Source organism: Mytilus trossulus, chromosome 10 (assembly GCF_036588685.1).
Source record: "Mytilus trossulus isolate FHL-02 chromosome 10, PNRI_Mtr1.1.1.hap1, whole genome shotgun sequence".
NCBI classification, from domain to species: Eukaryota; Metazoa; Mollusca; class Bivalvia; order Mytilida; family Mytilidae; genus Mytilus; species Mytilus trossulus.
The window spans coordinates 5867795-5883092 of record NC_086382.1 but is presented as its reverse complement, the minus strand read 5'-3'; the positions used below and the strand labels follow the sequence as shown (position 1 = coordinate 5883092).

At 37.4% G+C, this 15298-nt stretch overlaps 23 non-coding genes across 23 annotated transcripts; 11 read left to right on the top strand and 12 right to left on the bottom strand.

The window, feature by feature from the left end:
* Positions 1 to 362: 362 nt before the first annotated feature.
* Trnal-caa (transfer RNA leucine (anticodon CAA)) lies at positions 363 to 477 on the bottom strand. Its single transcript has 2 exons — positions 440 to 477; positions 363 to 408 (listed from the first exon to the last, which is right to left on the bottom strand). It is a non-coding gene; the product is annotated as a tRNA-Leu (tRNA).
* Positions 478 to 850: 373 nt separating this feature from the next.
* Trnal-uag (transfer RNA leucine (anticodon UAG)) lies at positions 851 to 931 on the top strand. The gene has a single exon. It is a non-coding gene; the product is annotated as a tRNA-Leu (tRNA).
* Positions 932 to 1701: 770 nt separating this feature from the next.
* Positions 1702 to 1816, bottom strand: Trnal-caa (transfer RNA leucine (anticodon CAA)). Its single transcript has 2 exons — positions 1779 to 1816; positions 1702 to 1747 (listed from the first exon to the last, which is right to left on the bottom strand). It is a non-coding gene; the product is annotated as a tRNA-Leu (tRNA).
* A 373-nt stretch (positions 1817 to 2189) lies between these two features.
* On the top strand, positions 2190 to 2270 carry Trnal-uag (transfer RNA leucine (anticodon UAG)). The gene has a single exon. It is a non-coding gene; the product is annotated as a tRNA-Leu (tRNA).
* Positions 2271 to 3035: 765 nt separating this feature from the next.
* On the bottom strand, positions 3036 to 3150 carry Trnal-caa (transfer RNA leucine (anticodon CAA)). The gene is made up of 2 exons: positions 3113 to 3150; positions 3036 to 3081 (listed from the first exon to the last, which is right to left on the bottom strand). It is a non-coding gene; the product is annotated as a tRNA-Leu (tRNA).
* Positions 3151 to 3523: 373 nt separating this feature from the next.
* On the top strand, positions 3524 to 3604 carry Trnal-uag (transfer RNA leucine (anticodon UAG)). The gene has a single exon. It is a non-coding gene; the product is annotated as a tRNA-Leu (tRNA).
* A 771-nt stretch (positions 3605 to 4375) lies between these two features.
* Trnal-caa (transfer RNA leucine (anticodon CAA)) lies at positions 4376 to 4490 on the bottom strand. The gene is made up of 2 exons: positions 4453 to 4490; positions 4376 to 4421 (listed from the first exon to the last, which is right to left on the bottom strand). It is a non-coding gene; the product is annotated as a tRNA-Leu (tRNA).
* A 373-nt stretch (positions 4491 to 4863) lies between these two features.
* Trnal-uag (transfer RNA leucine (anticodon UAG)) lies at positions 4864 to 4944 on the top strand. The gene has a single exon. It is a non-coding gene; the product is annotated as a tRNA-Leu (tRNA).
* Positions 4945 to 5715: 771 nt separating this feature from the next.
* On the bottom strand, positions 5716 to 5830 carry Trnal-caa (transfer RNA leucine (anticodon CAA)). Its single transcript has 2 exons — positions 5793 to 5830; positions 5716 to 5761 (listed from the first exon to the last, which is right to left on the bottom strand). It is a non-coding gene; the product is annotated as a tRNA-Leu (tRNA).
* Positions 5831 to 6203: 373 nt separating this feature from the next.
* Positions 6204 to 6284, top strand: Trnal-uag (transfer RNA leucine (anticodon UAG)). The gene has a single exon. It is a non-coding gene; the product is annotated as a tRNA-Leu (tRNA).
* Positions 6285 to 7049: 765 nt separating this feature from the next.
* Trnal-caa (transfer RNA leucine (anticodon CAA)) lies at positions 7050 to 7164 on the bottom strand. The gene is made up of 2 exons: positions 7127 to 7164; positions 7050 to 7095 (listed from the first exon to the last, which is right to left on the bottom strand). It is a non-coding gene; the product is annotated as a tRNA-Leu (tRNA).
* A 373-nt stretch (positions 7165 to 7537) lies between these two features.
* Trnal-uag (transfer RNA leucine (anticodon UAG)) lies at positions 7538 to 7618 on the top strand. The gene has a single exon. It is a non-coding gene; the product is annotated as a tRNA-Leu (tRNA).
* A 765-nt stretch (positions 7619 to 8383) lies between these two features.
* Positions 8384 to 8498, bottom strand: Trnal-caa (transfer RNA leucine (anticodon CAA)). The gene is made up of 2 exons: positions 8461 to 8498; positions 8384 to 8429 (listed from the first exon to the last, which is right to left on the bottom strand). It is a non-coding gene; the product is annotated as a tRNA-Leu (tRNA).
* Positions 8499 to 8871: 373 nt separating this feature from the next.
* Positions 8872 to 8952, top strand: Trnal-uag (transfer RNA leucine (anticodon UAG)). The gene has a single exon. It is a non-coding gene; the product is annotated as a tRNA-Leu (tRNA).
* A 765-nt stretch (positions 8953 to 9717) lies between these two features.
* On the bottom strand, positions 9718 to 9832 carry Trnal-caa (transfer RNA leucine (anticodon CAA)). Its single transcript has 2 exons — positions 9795 to 9832; positions 9718 to 9763 (listed from the first exon to the last, which is right to left on the bottom strand). It is a non-coding gene; the product is annotated as a tRNA-Leu (tRNA).
* A 373-nt stretch (positions 9833 to 10205) lies between these two features.
* Positions 10206 to 10286, top strand: Trnal-uag (transfer RNA leucine (anticodon UAG)). Its single transcript has one exon. It is a non-coding gene; the product is annotated as a tRNA-Leu (tRNA).
* A 770-nt stretch (positions 10287 to 11056) lies between these two features.
* Trnal-caa (transfer RNA leucine (anticodon CAA)) lies at positions 11057 to 11171 on the bottom strand. The gene is made up of 2 exons: positions 11134 to 11171; positions 11057 to 11102 (listed from the first exon to the last, which is right to left on the bottom strand). It is a non-coding gene; the product is annotated as a tRNA-Leu (tRNA).
* A 373-nt stretch (positions 11172 to 11544) lies between these two features.
* Positions 11545 to 11625, top strand: Trnal-uag (transfer RNA leucine (anticodon UAG)). Its single transcript has one exon. It is a non-coding gene; the product is annotated as a tRNA-Leu (tRNA).
* A 767-nt stretch (positions 11626 to 12392) lies between these two features.
* Trnal-caa (transfer RNA leucine (anticodon CAA)) lies at positions 12393 to 12507 on the bottom strand. Its single transcript has 2 exons — positions 12470 to 12507; positions 12393 to 12438 (listed from the first exon to the last, which is right to left on the bottom strand). It is a non-coding gene; the product is annotated as a tRNA-Leu (tRNA).
* Positions 12508 to 12880: 373 nt separating this feature from the next.
* Trnal-uag (transfer RNA leucine (anticodon UAG)) lies at positions 12881 to 12961 on the top strand. The gene has a single exon. It is a non-coding gene; the product is annotated as a tRNA-Leu (tRNA).
* A 767-nt stretch (positions 12962 to 13728) lies between these two features.
* Positions 13729 to 13843, bottom strand: Trnal-caa (transfer RNA leucine (anticodon CAA)). Its single transcript has 2 exons — positions 13806 to 13843; positions 13729 to 13774 (listed from the first exon to the last, which is right to left on the bottom strand). It is a non-coding gene; the product is annotated as a tRNA-Leu (tRNA).
* A 373-nt stretch (positions 13844 to 14216) lies between these two features.
* On the top strand, positions 14217 to 14297 carry Trnal-uag (transfer RNA leucine (anticodon UAG)). Its single transcript has one exon. It is a non-coding gene; the product is annotated as a tRNA-Leu (tRNA).
* Positions 14298 to 15066: 769 nt separating this feature from the next.
* Trnal-caa (transfer RNA leucine (anticodon CAA)) lies at positions 15067 to 15181 on the bottom strand. The gene is made up of 2 exons: positions 15144 to 15181; positions 15067 to 15112 (listed from the first exon to the last, which is right to left on the bottom strand). It is a non-coding gene; the product is annotated as a tRNA-Leu (tRNA).
* Between the last annotated feature and the right edge of the window lie 117 nt (positions 15182 to 15298).

Sequence of the window (15298 nt, the reverse complement as noted above, 5' to 3'; positions counted from 1 at the left end):
CATTCAAGAGTGAACAATTTCTTCTCCCGCCCTAAAAACTCACTCCTCCGTTTTAACGTTCTACCCACTATGTAAAATCTATTTTTGATTATTGAGGATTCATTTGGCTCTTTCCTCAAACTGAGTTTACATAAGCTATTTTCAATCCACTGATCGTTCAGCAATTGATAACCTTACTAAATTATGACACTCTGATTTGGACAAGAAAGAATATTAACAACATAAATGTCGCATATGAGGGTTTTTTCTTTCGTAATAGCTTTTTCTATACACTAAAGGTTTAACCGTAAACAAATTGGCAAAAGACCATTTCATGAAACCATGTTACAAATGAAGTGTAGAAAGTGATCAAATATATATGGTGTCAGATGTGGGATTCGAACCCACGCCCACATAAGTGGACCAGAACACTCATTCCCACGAATGGGAAGGTATTAACCTTGAGTCTGGCGCCTTAGACCACTCGGCCAACCTGACATGACAACATTCCGGCTAATTTTAATAGTTAACCATCGTCTAAGGTACGGAAAACATTATAACTGAATAACTTGTCCTTTTGGATTTTAATTAAATTCGTAATTGGCGCATTTTAGGATTTGAGGAAATTTTTCCTCATTTCTAACCTTTTTTTCATCTGCAAAATGGACGTTTTATATGATTACTCAAAATTGTTCCAAATGAAGTTGAACATGGGCCATTCATTTCGTCTCACTTTCTTTTACTCCCTAAGCCTCAATTCTCACTTGAACACTTCCCACTAGAACCGTATAGGGCAAACTAAACAAACCGACATTCTTTTTTTTACGAAGCCAGTTGACAAATACATAAAATATCAGCAGAAAAGTCGTAAGGTAGCGGGGCCGAGCGGTCTAAGGCGCTGGTTTTAGGCACCAGTCTCATTGAGGCGTGGGTTCGAATCCCACCGCTGCCAAGAATTTTTTACTGAACAGTTCAATTTTTCTATCCAAAAGAATGAAAGACTCTTTCCGACCCTGTCAAGTATTTTGAGAGAGAGAGAGAGAGAGAGAGAGAGAGAGAGCTAAGAACGCGAACGATGTGTGTGTGTGGTTTTTTTTTTTTTTTTTTTTAAACATTCTTACAAATGAACGATATATATTACCTGTTTCCAACTGAATACAAATTGCGAATTATCTACTTTCATGCACTTGATGCTTTCAGTCAGTACCTATATTTTTTTCCGTTTGCATTTTGAACACACCAGTCGGCTATACATTTGCACGGACTTCAGGCGTATTGAACGGTGGTTGGGAAAATCCAATCACGAACTTAAAAAAAACCCAACATGAAGTTAATTCAGCGTTCTTTGGGAAAAGGATAGCATTCAAGAGTGAACAATTTCTTCTCCCGCCCTAAAAACTCACTCCTCCGTTTTAACGTTCTACCCACTATGTAAAATCTATTTTTGATTATTGAGGATTCATTTGGCTCTTTCCTCAAACTGAGTTTACATAAGCTATTTTCAATCCACTGATCGTTCAGCAATTGATAACCTTACTAAATTATGACACTCTGATTTGGACAAGAAAGAATATTAACAACATAAATGTCGCATATGAGGGTTTTTTCTTTCGTAATAGCTTTTTCTATACACTAAAGGTTTAACCGTAAACAAATTGGCAAAAGACCATTTCATGAAACCATGTTACAAATGAAGTGTAGAAAGTGATCAAAAATATATGGTGTCAGATGTGGGATTCGAACCCACGCCCACATAAGTGGACCAGAACACTCATTCCCACGAATGGGAAGGTATTAACCTTGAGTCTGGCGCCTTAGACCACTCGGCCAACCTGACATGACAACATTCCGGCTAATTTTAATAGTTAACCATCGTCTAAGGTACGGAAAACATTATAACTGAATAACTTGTCCTTTTGGATTTTAATTAAATTCGTAATTGGCGCATTTTAGGATTTGAGGAAATTTTTCCTCATTTCTAACCTTTTTTTCATCTGCAAAATGGACGTTTTATATGATTACTCAAAATTGTTCCAAATGAAGTTGAACATGGGCCATTCATTTCGTCTCACTTTCTTTTACTCCCTAAGCCTCAATTCTCACTTGAACACTTCCCACTAGAACCGTATAGGGCAAACTAAACAAACCGACATTCTTTTTTTTACGAAGCCAGTTGACAAATACATAAAATATCAGCAGAAAAGTCGTAAGGTAGCGTGGCCGAGCGGTCTAAGGCGCTGGTTTTAGGCACCAGTCTCATTGAGGCGTGGGTTCGAATCCCACCGCTGCCAAGAATTTTTTACTGAACAGTTCAATTTTTCTATCCAAAAGAATGAAAGACTCTTTCCGACCCTGTCAAGTATTTTGAGAGAGAGAGAGAGAGAGAGAGAGAGAGCTAAGAACGCGAACGATGTGTGTGTGTGGTTTTTTTTTTTTTTTTTTTAAACATTCTTACAAATGAACGATATATATTACCTGTTTCCAACTGAATACAAATTGCGAATTATCTACTTTCATGCACTTGATGCTTTCAGTCAGTACCTATATTTTTTTCCGTTTGCATTTTGAACACACCAGTCGGCTATACATTTGCACGGACTTCAGGCGTATTGAACGGTGGTTGGGAAAATCCAATCACGAACTTAAAAAAAACCCAACATGAAGTTAATTCAGCGTTCTTTGGGAAAAGGATAGCATTCAAGAGTGAACAATTTCTTCTCCCGCCCTAAAAACTCACTCCTCCGTTTTAACGTTCTACCCACTATGTAAAATCTATTTTTGATTATTGAGGATTCATTTGGCTCTTTCCTCAAACTGAGTTTACATAAGCTATTTTCAATCCACTGATCGTTCAGCAATTGATAACCTTACTAAATTATGACACTCTGATTTGGACAAGAAAGAATATTAACAACATAAATGTCGCATATGAGGGTTTTTTCTTTCGTAATAGCTTTTTCTATACACTAAAGGTTTAACCGTAAACAAATTGGCAAAAGACCATTTCATGAAACCATGTTACAAATGAAGTGTAGAAAGTGATCAAAAATATATGGTGTCAGATGTGGGATTCGAACCCACGCCCACATAAGTGGACCAGAACACTCATTCCCACGAATGGGAAGGTATTAACCTTGAGTCTGGCGCCTTAGACCACTCGGCCAACCTGACATGACAACATTCCGGCTAATTTTAATAGTTAACCATCGTCTAAGGTACGGAAAACATTATAACTGAATAACTTGTCCTTTTGGATTTTAATTAAATTCGTAATTGGCGCATTTTAGGATTTGAGGAAATTTTTCCTCATTTCTAACCTTTTTTTCATCTGCAAAATGGACGTTTTATATGATTACTCAAAATTGTTCCAAATGAAGTTGAACATGGGCCATTCATTTCGTCTCACTTTCTTTTACTCCCTAAGCCTCAATTCTCACTTGAACACTTCCCACTAGAACCGTATAGGGCAAACTAAACAAACCGACATTCTTTTTTTTACGAAGCCAGTTGACAAATACATAAAATATCAGCAGAAAAGTCGTAAGGTAGCGTGGCCGAGCGGTCTAAGGCGCTGGTTTTAGGCACCAGTCTCATTGAGGCGTGGGTTCGAATCCCACCGCTGCCAAGAATTTTTTACTGAACAGTTCAATTTTTCTATCCAAAAGAATGAAAGACTCTTTCCGACCCTGTCAAGTATTTTGAGAGAGAGAGAGAGAGAGAGAGAGAGAGAGAGAGCTAAGAACGCGAACGATGTGTGTGTGTGGTTTTTTTTTTTTTTTTTTTAAACATTCTTACAAATGAACGATATATATTACCTGTTTCCAACTGAATACAAATTGCGAATTATCTACTTTCATGCACTTGATGCTTTCAGTCAGTACCTATATTTTTTTCCGTTTGCATTTTGAACACACCAGTCGGCTATACATTTGCACGGACTTCAGGCGTATTGAACGGTGGTTGGGAAAATCCAATCACGAACTTAAAAAAAACCCAACATGAAGTTAATTCAGCGTTCTTTGGGAAAAGGATAGCATTCAAGAGTGAACAATTTCTTCTCCCGCCCTAAAAACTCACTCCTCCGTTTTAACGTTCTACCCACTATGTAAAATCTATTTTTGATTATTGAGGATTCATTTGGCTCTTTCCTCAAACTGAGTTTACATAAGCTATTTTCAATCCACTGATCGTTCAGCAATTGATAACCTTACTAAATTATGACACTCTGATTTGGACAAGAAAGAATATTAACAACATAAATGTCGCATATGAGGGTTTTTTCTTTCGTAATAGCTTTTTCTATACACTAAAGGTTTAACCGTAAACAAATTGGCAAAAGACCATTTCATGAAACCATGTTACAAATGAAGTGTAGAAAGTGATCAAAAATATATGGTGTCAGATGTGGGATTCGAACCCACGCCCACATAAGTGGACCAGAACACTCATTCCCACGAATGGGAAGGTATTAACCTTGAGTCTGGCGCCTTAGACCACTCGGCCAACCTGACATGACAACATTCCGGCTAATTTTAATAGTTAACCATCGTCTAAGGTACGGAAAACATTATAACTGAATAACTTGTCCTTTTGGATTTTAATTAAATTCGTAATTGGCGCATTTTAGGATTTGAGGAAATTTTTCCTCATTTCTAACCTTTTTTTCATCTGCAAAATGGACGTTTTATATGATTACTCAAAATTGTTCCAAATGAAGTTGAACATGGGCCATTCATTTCGTCTCACTTTCTTTTACTCCCTAAGCCTCAATTCTCACTTGAACACTTCCCACTAGAACCGTATAGGGCAAACTAAACAAACCGACATTCTTTTTTTTACGAAGCCAGTTGACAAATACATAAAATATCAGCAGAAAAGTCGTAAGGTAGCGTGGCCGAGCGGTCTAAGGCGCTGGTTTTAGGCACCAGTCTCATTGAGGCGTGGGTTCGAATCCCACCGCTGCCAAGAATTTTTTACTGAACAGTTCAATTTTTCTATCCAAAAGAATGAAAGACTCTTTCCGACCCTGTCAAGTATTTTGAGAGAGAGAGAGAGAGAGAGAGAGAGAGAGAGAGCTAAGAACGCGAACGATGTGTGTGTGTGGTTTTTTTTTTTTTTTTTTTAAACATTCTTACAAATGAACGATATATATTACCTGTTTCCAACTGAATACAAATTGCGAATTATCTACTTTCATGCACTTGATGCTTTCAGTCAGTACCTATATTTTTTTCCGTTTGCATTTTGAACACACCAGTCGGCTATACATTTGCACGGACTTCAGGCGTATTGAACGGTGGTTGGGAAAATCCAATCACGAACTTAAAAAAAACCCAACATGAAGTTAATTCAGCGTTCTTTGGGAAAAGGATAGCATTCAAGAGTGAACAATTTCTTCTCCCGCCCTAAAAACTCACTCCTCCGTTTTAACGTTCTACCCACTATGTAAAATCTATTTTTGATTATTGAGGATTCATTTGGCTCTTTCCTCAAACTGAGTTTACATAAGCTATTTTCAATCCACTGATCGTTCAGCAATTGATAACCTTACTAAATTATGACACTCTGATTTGGACAAGAAAGAATATTAACAACATAAATGTCGCATATGAGGGTTTTTTCTTTCGTAATAGCTTTTTCTATACACTAAAGGTTTAACCGTAAACAAATTGGCAAAAGACCATTTCATGAAACCATGTTACAAATGAAGTGTAGAAAGTGATCAAAAATATATGGTGTCAGATGTGGGATTCGAACCCACGCCCACATAAGTGGACCAGAACACTCATTCCCACGAATGGGAAGGTATTAACCTTGAGTCTGGCGCCTTAGACCACTCGGCCAACCTGACATGACAACATTCCGGCTAATTTTAATAGTTAACCATCGTCTAAGGTACGGAAAACATTATAACTGAATAACTTGTCCTTTTGGATTTTAATTAAATTCGTAATTGGCGCATTTTAGGATTTGAGGAAATTTTTCCTCATTTCTAACCTTTTTTTCATCTGCAAAATGGACGTTTTATATGATTACTCAAAATTGTTCCAAATGAAGTTGAACATGGGCCATTCATTTCGTCTCACTTTCTTTTACTCCCTAAGCCTCAATTCTCACTTGAACACTTCCCACTAGAACCGTATAGGGCAAACTAAACAAACCGACATTCTTTTTTTTACGAAGCCAGTTGACAAATACATAAAATATCAGCAGAAAAGTCGTAAGGTAGCGTGGCCGAGCGGTCTAAGGCGCTGGTTTTAGGCACCAGTCTCATTGAGGCGTGGGTTCGAATCCCACCGCTGCCAAGAATTTTTTACTGAACAGTTCAATTTTTCTATCCAAAAGAATGAAAGACTCTTTCCGACCCTGTCAAGTATTTTGAGAGAGAGAGAGAGAGAGAGAGAGAGAGCTAAGAACGCGAACGATGTGTGTGTGTGGTTTTTTTTTTTTTTTTTTTAAACATTCTTACAAATGAACGATATATATTACCTGTTTCCAACTGAATACAAATTGCGAATTATCTACTTTCATGCACTTGATGCTTTCAGTCAGTACCTATATTTTTTTCCGTTTGCATTTTGAACACACCAGTCGGCTATACATTTGCACGGACTTCAGGCGTATTGAACGGTGGTTGGGAAAATCCAATCACGAACTTAAAAAAAACCCAACATGAAGTTAATTCAGCGTTCTTTGGGAAAAGGATAGCATTCAAGAGTGAACAATTTCTTCTCCCGCCCTAAAAACTCACTCCTCCGTTTTAACGTTCTACCCACTATGTAAAATCTATTTTTGATTATTGAGGATTCATTTGGCTCTTTCCTCAAACTGAGTTTACATAAGCTATTTTCAATCCACTGATCGTTCAGCAATTGATAACCTTACTAAATTATGACACTCTGATTTGGACAAGAAAGAATATTAACAACATAAATGTCGCATATGAGGGTTTTTTCTTTCGTAATAGCTTTTTCTATACACTAAAGGTTTAACCGTAAACAAATTGGCAAAAGACCATTTCATGAAACCATGTTACAAATGAAGTGTAGAAAGTGATCAAAAATATATGGTGTCAGATGTGGGATTCGAACCCACGCCCACATAAGTGGACCAGAACACTCATTCCCACGAATGGGAAGGTATTAACCTTGAGTCTGGCGCCTTAGACCACTCGGCCAACCTGACATGACAACATTCCGGCTAATTTTAATAGTTAACCATCGTCTAAGGTACGGAAAACATTATAACTGAATAACTTGTCCTTTTGGATTTTAATTAAATTCGTAATTGGCGCATTTTAGGATTTGAGGAAATTTTTCCTCATTTCTAACCTTTTTTTCATCTGCAAAATGGACGTTTTATATGATTACTCAAAATTGTTCCAAATGAAGTTGAACATGGGCCATTCATTTCGTCTCACTTTCTTTTACTCCCTAAGCCTCAATTCTCACTTGAACACTTCCCACTAGAACCGTATAGGGCAAACTAAACAAACCGACATTCTTTTTTTTACGAAGCCAGTTGACAAATACATAAAATATCAGCAGAAAAGTCGTAAGGTAGCGTGGCCGAGCGGTCTAAGGCGCTGGTTTTAGGCACCAGTCTCATTGAGGCGTGGGTTCGAATCCCACCGCTGCCAAGAATTTTTTACTGAACAGTTCAATTTTTCTATCCAAAAGAATGAAAGACTCTTTCCGACCCTGTCAAGTATTTTGAGAGAGAGAGAGAGAGAGAGAGAGAGAGCTAAGAACGCGAACGATGTGTGTGTGTGGTTTTTTTTTTTTTTTTTTTAAACATTCTTACAAATGAACGATATATATTACCTGTTTCCAACTGAATACAAATTGCGAATTATCTACTTTCATGCACTTGATGCTTTCAGTCAGTACCTATATTTTTTTCCGTTTGCATTTTGAACACACCAGTCGGCTATACATTTGCACGGACTTCAGGCGTATTGAACGGTGGTTGGGAAAATCCAATCACGAACTTAAAAAAAACCCAACATGAAGTTAATTCAGCGTTCTTTGGGAAAAGGATAGCATTCAAGAGTGAACAATTTCTTCTCCCGCCCTAAAAACTCACTCCTCCGTTTTAACGTTCTACCCACTATGTAAAATCTATTTTTGATTATTGAGGATTCATTTGGCTCTTTCCTCAAACTGAGTTTACATAAGCTATTTTCAATCCACTGATCGTTCAGCAATTGATAACCTTACTAAATTATGACACTCTGATTTGGACAAGAAAGAATATTAACAACATAAATGTCGCATATGAGGGTTTTTTCTTTCGTAATAGCTTTTTCTATACACTAAAGGTTTAACCGTAAACAAATTGGCAAAAGACCATTTCATGAAACCATGTTACAAATGAAGTGTAGAAAGTGATCAAAAATATATGGTGTCAGATGTGGGATTCGAACCCACGCCCACATAAGTGGACCAGAACACTCATTCCCACGAATGGGAAGGTATTAACCTTGAGTCTGGCGCCTTAGACCACTCGGCCAACCTGACATGACAACATTCCGGCTAATTTTAATAGTTAACCATCGTCTAAGGTACGGAAAACATTATAACTGAATAACTTGTCCTTTTGGATTTTAATTAAATTCGTAATTGGCGCATTTTAGGATTTGAGGAAATTTTTCCTCATTTCTAACCTTTTTTTCATCTGCAAAATGGACGTTTTATATGATTACTCAAAATTGTTCCAAATGAAGTTGAACATGGGCCATTCATTTCGTCTCACTTTCTTTTACTCCCTAAGCCTCAATTCTCACTTGAACACTTCCCACTAGAACCGTATAGGGCAAACTAAACAAACCGACATTCTTTTTTTTACGAAGCCAGTTGACAAATACATAAAATATCAGCAGAAAAGTCGTAAGGTAGCGTGGCCGAGCGGTCTAAGGCGCTGGTTTTAGGCACCAGTCTCATTGAGGCGTGGGTTCGAATCCCACCGCTGCCAAGAATTTTTTACTGAACAGTTCAATTTTTCTATCCAAAAGAATGAAAGACTCTTTCCGACCCTGTCAAGTATTTTGAGAGAGAGAGAGAGAGAGAGAGAGAGAGCTAAGAACGCGAACGATGTGTGTGTGTGGTTTTTTTTTTTTTTTTTTTAAACATTCTTACAAATGAACGATATATATTACCTGTTTCCAACTGAATACAAATTGCGAATTATCTACTTTCATGCACTTGATGCTTTCAGTCAGTACCTATATTTTTTTCCGTTTGCATTTTGAACACACCAGTCGGCTATACATTTGCACGGACTTCAGGCGTATTGAACGGTGGTTGGGAAAATCCAATCACGAACTTAAAAAAAACCCAACATGAAGTTAATTCAGCGTTCTTTGGGAAAAGGATAGCATTCAAGAGTGAACAATTTCTTCTCCCGCCCTAAAAACTCACTCCTCCGTTTTAACGTTCTACCCACTATGTAAAATCTATTTTTGATTATTGAGGATTCATTTGGCTCTTTCCTCAAACTGAGTTTACATAAGCTATTTTCAATCCACTGATCGTTCAGCAATTGATAACCTTACTAAATTATGACACTCTGATTTGGACAAGAAAGAATATTAACAACATAAATGTCGCATATGAGGGTTTTTTCTTTCGTAATAGCTTTTTCTATACACTAAAGGTTTAACCGTAAACAAATTGGCAAAAGACCATTTCATGAAACCATGTTACAAATGAAGTGTAGAAAGTGATCAAAAATATATGGTGTCAGATGTGGGATTCGAACCCACGCCCACATAAGTGGACCAGAACACTCATTCCCACGAATGGGAAGGTATTAACCTTGAGTCTGGCGCCTTAGACCACTCGGCCAACCTGACATGACAACATTCCGGCTAATTTTAATAGTTAACCATCGTCTAAGGTACGGAAAACATTATAACTGAATAACTTGTCCTTTTGGATTTTAATTAAATTCGTAATTGGCGCATTTTAGGATTTGAGGAAATTTTTCCTCATTTCTAACCTTTTTTTCATCTGCAAAATGGACGTTTTATATGATTACTCAAAATTGTTCCAAATGAAGTTGAACATGGGCCATTCATTTCGTCTCACTTTCTTTTACTCCCTAAGCCTCAATTCTCACTTGAACACTTCCCACTAGAACCGTATAGGGCAAACTAAACAAACCGACATTCTTTTTTTTACGAAGCCAGTTGACAAATACATAAAATATCAGCAGAAAAGTCGTAAGGTAGCGTGGCCGAGCGGTCTAAGGCGCTGGTTTTAGGCACCAGTCTCATTGAGGCGTGGGTTCGAATCCCACCGCTGCCAAGAATTTTTTACTGAACAGTTCAATTTTTCTATCCAAAAGAATGAAAGACTCTTTCCGACCCTGTCAAGTATTTTGAGAGAGAGAGAGAGAGAGAGAGAGAGAGAGAGCTAAGAACGCGAACGATGTGTGTGTGTGGTTTTTTTTTTTTTTTTTTTTAAACATTCTTACAAATGAACGATATATATTACCTGTTTCCAACTGAATACAAATTGCGAATTATCTACTTTCATGCACTTGATGCTTTCAGTCAGTACCTATATTTTTTTCCGTTTGCATTTTGAACACACCAGTCGGCTATACATTTGCACGGACTTCAGGCGTATTGAACGGTGGTTGGGAAAATCCAATCACGAACTTAAAAAAAACCCAACATGAAGTTAATTCAGCGTTCTTTGGGAAAAGGATAGCATTCAAGAGTGAACAATTTCTTCTCCCGCCCTAAAAACTCACTCCTCCGTTTTAACGTTCTACCCACTATGTAAAATCTATTTTTGATTATTGAGGATTCATTTGGCTCTTTCCTCAAACTGAGTTTACATAAGCTATTTTCAATCCACTGATCGTTCAGCAATTGATAACCTTACTAAATTATGACACTCTGATTTGGACAAGAAAGAATATTAACAACATAAATGTCGCATATGAGGGTTTTTTCTTTCGTAATAGCTTTTTCTATACACTAAAGGTTTAACCGTAAACAAATTGGCAAAAGACCATTTCATGAAACCATGTTACAAATGAAGTGTAGAAAGTGATCAAAAATATATGGTGTCAGATGTGGGATTCGAACCCACGCCCACATAAGTGGACCAGAACACTCATTCCCACGAATGGGAAGGTATTAACCTTGAGTCTGGCGCCTTAGACCACTCGGCCAACCTGACATGACAACATTCCGGCTAATTTTAATAGTTAACCATCGTCTAAGGTACGGAAAACATTATAACTGAATAACTTGTCCTTTTGGATTTTAATTAAATTCGTAATTGGCGCATTTTAGGATTTGAGGAAATTTTTCCTCATTTCTAACCTTTTTTTCATCTGCAAAATGGACGTTTTATATGATTACTCAAAATTGTTCCAAATGAAGTTGAACATGGGCCATTCATTTCGTCTCACTTTCTTTTACTCCCTAAGCCTCAATTCTCACTTGAACACTTCCCACTAGAACCGTATAGGGCAAACTAAACAAACCGACATTCTTTTTTTTACGAAGCCAGTTGACAAATACATAAAATATCAGCAGAAAAGTCGTAAGGTAGCGTGGCCGAGCGGTCTAAGGCGCTGGTTTTAGGCACCAGTCTCATTGAGGCGTGGGTTCGAATCCCACCGCTGCCAAGAATTTTTTACTGAACAGTTCAATTTTTCTATCCAAAAGAATGAAAGACTCTTTCCGACCCTGTCAAGTATTTTGAGAGAGAGAGAGAGAGAGAGAGAGAGAGAGCTAAGAACGCGAACGATGTGTGTGTGTGTTTTTTTTTTTTTTTTTTTTAAACATTCTTACAAATGAACGATATATATTACCTGTTTCCAACTGAATACAAATTGCGAATTATCTACTTTCATGCACTTGATGCTTTCAGTCAGTACCTATATTTTTTTCCGTTTGCATTTTGAACACACCAGTCGGCTATACATTTGCACGGACTTCAGGCGTATTGAACGGTGGTTGGGAAAATCCAATCACGAACTTAAAAAAAACCCAACATGAAGTTAATTCAGCGTTCTTTGGGAAAAGGATAGCATTCAAGAGTGAACAATTTCTTCTCCCGCCCTAAAAACTCACTCCTCCGTTTTAACGTTCTACCCACTATGTAAAATCTATTTTTGATTATTGAGGATTCATTTGGCTCTTTCCTCAAACTGAGTTTACATAAGCTATTTTCAATCCACTGATCGTTCAGCAATTGATAACCTTACTAAATTATGACACTCTGATTTGGACAAGAAAGAATATTAACAACATAAATGTCGCATATGAGGGTTTTTTCTTTCGTAATAGCTTTTTCTATACACTAAAGGTTTAACCGTAAACAAATTGGCAAAAGACCATTTCATGAAACCATGTTACAAATGAAGTGTAGAAAGTGATCAAAAATATATGGTGTCAGATGTGGGATTCGAACCCACGCCCACATAAGTGGACCAGAACACTCATTCCCACGAATGGGAAGGTATTAACCTTGAGTCTGGCGCCTTAGACCACTCGGCCAACCTGACATGACAACATTCCGGCTAATTTTAATAGTTAACCATCGTCTAAGGTACGGAAAACATTATAACTGAATAACTTGTCCTTTTGGATTTTAATTAAATTCGTAATTGGCGCATTTTAGGATTTGAGGAAATTTTTCCTCATTTCTAACCTTTTTTTCATCTGCAAAATGGACGTTTTATATGATTACTCAAAATTGTTCCAAATGAAGTTGAACATGGGCCATTCATTTCGTCTCACTTTCTTTTACTCCCTAAGCCTCAATTCTCACTTGAACACTTCCCACTAGAACCGTATAGGGCAAACTAAACAAACCGACATTCTTTTTTTTACGAAGCCAGTTGACAAATACATAAAATATCAGCAGAAAAGTCGTAAGGTAGCGTGGCCGAGCGGTCTAAGGCGCTGGTTTTAGGCACCAGTCTCATTGAGGCGTGGGTTCGAATCCCACCGCTGCCAAGAATTTTTTACTGAACAGTTCAATTTTTCTATCCAAAAGAATGAAAGACTCTTTCCGACCCTGTCAAGTATTTTGTGAGAGAGAGAGAGAGAGAGAGAGAGAGAGCTAAGAACGCGAACGATGTGTGTGTGTGGTTTTTTTTTTGTTTTTTTTAAACATTCTTACAAATGAACGATATATATTACCTGTTTCCAACTGAATACAAATTGCGAATTATCTACTTTCATGCACTTGATGCTTTCAGTCAGTACCTATATTTTTTTCCGTTTGCATTTTGAACACACCAGTCGGCTATACATTTGCACGGACTTCAGGCGTATTGAACGGTGGTTGGGAAAATCCAATCACGAACTTAAAAAAAACCCAACATGAAGTTAATTCAGCGTTCTTTGGGAAAAGGATAGCATTCAAGAGTGAACAATTTCTTCTCCCGCCCTAAAAACTCACTCCTCCGTTTTAACGTTCTACCCACTATGTAAAATCTATTTTTGATTATTGAGGATTCATTTGGCTCTTTCCTCAAACTGAGTTTACATAAGCTATTTTCAATCCACTGATCGTTCAGCAATTGATAACCTTACTAAATTATGACACTCTGATTTGGACAAGAAAGAATATTAACAACATAAATGTCGCATATGAGGGTTTTTTCTTTCGTAATAGCTTTTTCTATACACTAAAGGTTTAACCGTAAACAAATTGGCAAAAGACCATTTCATGAAACCATGTTACAAATGAAGTGTAGAAAGTGATCAAAAATATATGGTGTCAGATGTGGGATTCGAACCCACGCCCACATAAGTGGACCAGAACACTCATTCCCACGAATGGGAAGGTATTAACCTTGAGTCTGGCGCCTTAGACCACTCGGCCAACCTGACATGACAACATTCCGGCTAATTTTAATAGTTAACCATCGTCTAAGGTACGGAAAACATTATAACTGAATAACTTGTCCTTTTGGATTTTAATTAAATTCGTAATTGGCGCATTTTAGGATTTGAGGAAATTTTTCCTCATTTCTAACCTTTTTTTCATCTGCAAAATGGACGTTTTATATGATTACTCAAAATTGTTCCAAATGAAGTTGAACATGGGCCATTCATTTCGTCTCACTTTCTTTTACTCCCTAAGCCTCAATTCTCACTTGAACACTTCCCACTAGAACCGTATAGGGCAAACTAAACAAACCGACATTCTTTTTTTTACGAAGCCAGTTGACAAATACATAAAATATCAGCAGAAAAGTCGTAAGGTAGCGTGGCCGAGCGGTCTAAGGCGCTGGTTTTAGGCACCAGTCTCATTGAGGCGTGGGTTCGAATCCCACCGCTGCCAAGAATTTTTTACTGAACAGTTCAATTTTTCTATCCAAAAGAATGAAAGACTCTTTCCGACCCTGTCAAGTATTTTGTGAGAGAGAGAGAGAGAGAGAGAGAGAGAGAGCTAAGAACGCGAACGATGTGTGTGTGTGGTTTTTTTTTTTTTTTTTTTAAACATTCTTACAAATGAACGATATATATTACCTGTTTCCAACTGAATACAAATTGCGAATTATCTACTTTCATGCACTTGATGCTTTCAGTCAGTACCTATATTTTTTTCCGTTTGCATTTTGAACACACCAGTCGGCTATACATTTGCACGGACTTCAGGCGTATTGAACGGTGGTTGGGAAAATCCAATCACGAACTTAAAAAAAACCCAACATGAAGTTAATTCAGCGTTCTTTGGGAAAAGGATAGCATTCAAGAGTGAACAATTTCTTCTCCCGCCCTAAAAACTCACTCCTCCGTTTTAACGTTCTACCCACTATGTAAAATCTATTTTTGATTATTGAGGATTCATTTGGCTCTTTCCTCAAACTGAGTTTACATAAGCTATTTTCAATCCACTGATCGTTCAGCAATTGATAACCTTACTAAATTATGACACTCTGATTTGGACAAGAAAGAATATTAACAACATAAATGTCGCATATGAGGGTTTTTTCTTTCGTAATAGCTTTTTCTATACACTAAAGGTTTAACCGTAAACAAATTGGCAAAAGACCATTTCATGAAACCATGTTACAAATGAAGTGTAGAAAGTGATCAAAAATATATGGTGTCAGATGTGGGATTCGAACCCACGCCCACATAAGTGGACCAGAACACTCATTCCCACGAATGGGAAGGTATTAACCTTGAGTCTGGCGCCTTAGACCACTCGGCCAACCTGACATGACAACATTCCGGCTAATTTTAATAGTTAACCATCGTCTAAGGTACGGAAAACATTATAACTGAATAACTTGTCCTTTTGGATTTTAATTAAATTCGTAATTGGCGCATTTTAGG